We start from the raw sequence: 4,626 nt of genomic DNA, 5'->3' as shown, positions 1-4,626 counted from the left end.
TATATCCTTAAAATATTTCTGTTCTCATTAAAGGGTGATGCTAAGATATGGTTTAATTCTCTTGATCCTAGTTGTGTGCGTAGTCCCCAGGATATGATTTATTACTTCTCTGCTAAATATTTTCCTGCTCATAAGAAACAAGTTGCTTTAAGGGATATATACAACTGTGTGCAAATTGAAGAAGAGAGTCTCCCACAAGCTTGGGGGAGGCTTCTCAAGTTACTTAATGCTTTGCCTGATCATCCTCTTAAGAAAAATGAAATACTTGATATCTTTTATAATGGTATAACCGATGCTTCCAGAGATTACCTGGATAGTTGTGTTGGTTCTGTTTTTAGGGAAAGAACACCGGATGAAGCTGAAATTCTATTGAATAATATGTTGACAAATGAAAATAATTGGACACTTCCTGAGCCACTTCCTGAGACAGCTCCTGAGCCTATTCCTAAACCAACTCCGAAGAAAAGGGGTATTCTATTTCTTAGTCCTGAAGATATGCAAGAGGCAAAGAAATCTATGAAAGAAAAAGGTATTATAGATGAAGATGTTAAGAATTTACCTCCTATTGAAGAAATACACGGTCTTAATTTACCGCCTGTTGAAGAAACATATGATCTTAATCCTTCACCTATTGAAGAAATACATGGTCTTGATAACTCGACACAGGTAGTAAAGGTAAATTCTCTCTATAGATATGATAAAGCTGAAATCCAATTTACTAAGTTTGCTAGCCCATGCTTAGATGAGTTTGATAAATTTATGGTTGAGTAAGAAGACTTCAATGCTTATTTTGGTAGACAATTGAAATACAATTCAGATATTCTTGAACACTTGGGTGATTATATGGCTAATGTCAAAGGTGAACTTAAACTTATTAGTAAACATGCTTCTATGGTTACCACTCAAGTAGAACAAGTACTTAAAGCTCAAAATGACTTGCTCAATGAATTGAATAGTAAGAATAATGATAATGTTGTTAGATTTATGACTAGAGGTGGTAGAATGACTCAGGAACCTCTGTATCTTGAAGGCCACCCTAAGAGAATTGAGCAAGATTCTCGGAGAAATAATATAGATGCACCTAGTCCTTCTAAAAGGAAGAAAAAGAAAAATGATAGGACTTTGCATGCTTCTAGTGAAACTATTGCTGATACACCTAAGAATCCAAATGATATTTCTATTTTTGATGCTGAAACACAATCTGGTAATGCACCTGAAACTAGTGATAATGTTAATGATAATGTTCATGTTGATGCTCAACCTAGTAATGATAATGATATAGAAATTGAACCTGCTGTTGATCTTGATAACCCACAATCAATGAATCAACATTATGATAAGAGAGACTTTGTTGCTTGGAAACATGGCAAGGAAAGAGAGCCTTGGGTTGAGAAACCCATGCCTTTTCCTCCCAAACCATCCAAGAAAAAGGATGATGAGGATTTTGAGCGCTTTGCTGAAATGATTAGACCTATCTTTTTGCGTATGCGATTAATTGATATGCTCAAAATGAATCATTATGCCAAGTATATGAAAGATATTGTTACTAATAAAAGAAAGATACCGAAAGCTGAAATTTCCACCATGCTTGCTAATTATACTTTTAACGGTGGAATACCTAAGAAACTAGGAGATCCCGGAGTACAAACTATACCATGCTCCATTAAAAGAAATTATGTTAAACTGCTTTATGTGATCTTGGAGCTGGTGTTAGAGTTATGCCTCTCTCTTTATATCATGGACTTGATTTCAATAAGTTGACACCTACTGAAATATCTTTGCAAATGGCTGATAAATCAACTGCTATACATGTCGGTATTTGTGAGGATGTGCCTGTTGTAGTTGCAAACATTACTATTTTAATGGACTTTGTTATTCTTGATATTCCCAAGGACGATAGTTTGTCTATTATTCTTGGAAGACCCTTTGTGAATACTGCAGGGGATGTTATTGATTGCACTAAAGGCAATGTCACTTTTCATGTTAATGGTAATGAGCATACGGTACACTTTCCGAGGAAACAACCTCAAGTTCATAGTATCAACTCTATTGGAAAAATTCCATCGATTATATTTGGAGGTTTTGAATTTCCTCTTCCTACTGTCAAGAAGAAATATGATAATCTTATTATTGGGGACGTGCATATCCCCGTTGAGGTAACATAGTGTTATTCGAAATTTCTCCGGATCCATGTTATTCGGAATGAGTTTGTTAACAAGACCTGATCAACCTTGTTAATGGATTCCTTTTGATGAGCATGAGATGGATGAAACTAGAAGGCACAACCTTCTGTACCCTCCTTTTACTTTCTGTTATTTATATTAAATAAAATAAAAATAGTATTTTTCTGTCTGTTATCTGAATTATCTGTGCAATATAAAAATACCCCGAAAATAAAAGTTCTCCAAATGCCCTGAAATTTAAATATGATTTTTTCTAGAATATTTGAGAATATTTCGCACTGAGAACACAATAGTAGGGGCATCCACCTGGCCACGAGGGTGGAGGGCACGCCCTACCCCCTGGGCGCGCCCCCTGCCTCGTGGGCGCACGGCGGACCTCCTCCACTTATTCCTGCACCCATACACTTCTTCTTCCTCCCACAAACACGAATATCCAGCTAAAGCATGAGTTCTAACTCATTTTGCTGCGATTTTCGATCTCCTTGCTCAAAGCACCTCTCACAAAACTGCTTGGGGAGATTGTTCCTTGGTATGTGAATCCTCCATTGGTCCAATTAGTTTTTGTTCTAGTGCTTTATTCATTGCAAATTTGTGCTGCCTAGGTGACCCTGTTATTGAGCTTGCATGTCAAATTTATATGGTCCCAAGTAGTTCTAATGCATGATATCGGCTCTAGGAACTTGTAGGAGTTGTTGCTATCAATATTGTTGAGTTTGGCTCACTTTTATTTGAAGTTACTAAAAATTTCAGAATTTTTCAGAAAATAATGAAGAGATTTTTGAGGGGCTCATCGAGCCGAAGCTCGAAGGAAAAGCAAAATGAAAAAGCAGAGAGGCCCAAATATAATTTGCCTCGCACCGCGAAGGTTCGGCCATGTGAATGGCCTTCCGATGATTTCTTGGGAGCAGACAGGATTTATGATGATTTTTATGAATTGGCTGAGAATGCAGGCCTCACCGCCTTCCTCCACGACCAACGCGAACAGTATCTATTACTCACCAATATCTTTGTGCAAAACTTTCATGTCCATGCTAGGAGCTCACCACCTATGATGGAGTTTTATTTATATGATGAGCATAAGGAGATGTCACTTTATGATATTTTTCGGGTTTGTTTGATCCCTTTCGAGGACACGATTGAGGAACCACATCGCGGTGATGTGGATGGGTTTATTGATACCATCACTGTAGGGCAAACGTGGAAGGTTCCTGATGCACGAATCACTAGCATACATTTTCCTGTTTTACGCTACTTTGCAATATTTGCTAGTCATTGCTTAATTGGTCGAGGAAACTGTGGAAACCTTAGTGTTTCTGATATTATTATTTTGTTCCACGGTTTATTCTGTGATAACTCTGTTAGTATGGGCGGTATTATTGCTAAACGGTGAAGTCTGAACCGTACAAAGGGCCCCATCTTTGGAGGCATCTATGCTTCACGCCTAGCTGTACATTTTAACATACCTATTAGGCATTATGAGAAGTAAGAAAAATTGTTGCCCACTGTTTATCTAGATTATAAGAGTATGGTGGCACACGATTTTATTGTTAAGAATAGGGAAGGGGAGCTTACATACAAATTGTTCTTTCATAAACATCATCCTGAGACTATTATCCTGCCTGCTCCTTCCTTGTTTGATTTATCTGCAGGCCAGTACCTTGTTCCGTTAGAGGCTATTCACGCCTACCGGAACCCTACATCAGCCACAGAGCCAGAGTTGGAACCACAAGTTGATCCTCCACGACAGTCTAATTACCATTGGGATCCGGAGATGATTTCCAACCAGTGGCAATCAGAGTCTTCTTCTTCGCAATATGACCCCAACTATTACTATGGATATCCGCCAGGCCAGCCATGGCCATATACCAACTTAGGCCAAAACCATAAGCTTGGGGGAGTACATATTTCCCACCAATATTATATTCATGTTCACACACTCATTGCTAGATGTCGGTGCTCATACTTTTTCATTGTATCATCCATGCTAGTTTATTTCCTTTTTATGCTTTCTTCTTGTGTGTTTAATAAACCTTAAAAAAACCAAAAAAAATTAGTTGTAGCTTTTAATTAGTTTACTTTCCATGCTTGTAGTAGTAAATTAAAAGAAAACCCCAAAAAGTTTCATGTTCTTCTTTTTGCTTGTTGGGAGCTTTCCCATGTAAATAGTTTTGTTTCTTTTCCGTTCTTTGGGGGTCGATAGGAGAAGACCATAATTAAGTTGTTGAAGTGGCTCTTATATGCATTATTGTTGATGTGACAAAAGAGCTCATATTGTCTTGTCTTCTCATGTTTATTGAATGCTTGCAGATTCCAGCTTAGTCCAATGCACGTGCACTATTATTATTATCCACATCATTCGGTCATGCAAGTGAAAGGCAATTATGACAATATATGATGGACTGATTGAGATGAGAAAAGCTGGTATGAACCCGACCTCTCTTAT

Source organism: Triticum dicoccoides, chromosome 4A (genome assembly GCF_002162155.2).
Source record: "Triticum dicoccoides isolate Atlit2015 ecotype Zavitan chromosome 4A, WEW_v2.0, whole genome shotgun sequence".
In the NCBI taxonomy this organism is placed as follows: Eukaryota; Viridiplantae; Streptophyta; class Magnoliopsida; order Poales; family Poaceae; genus Triticum; species Triticum dicoccoides.
The sequence above is the reverse complement of the archived record's forward strand: the minus strand, read 5'-3'. Positions refer to the sequence as shown.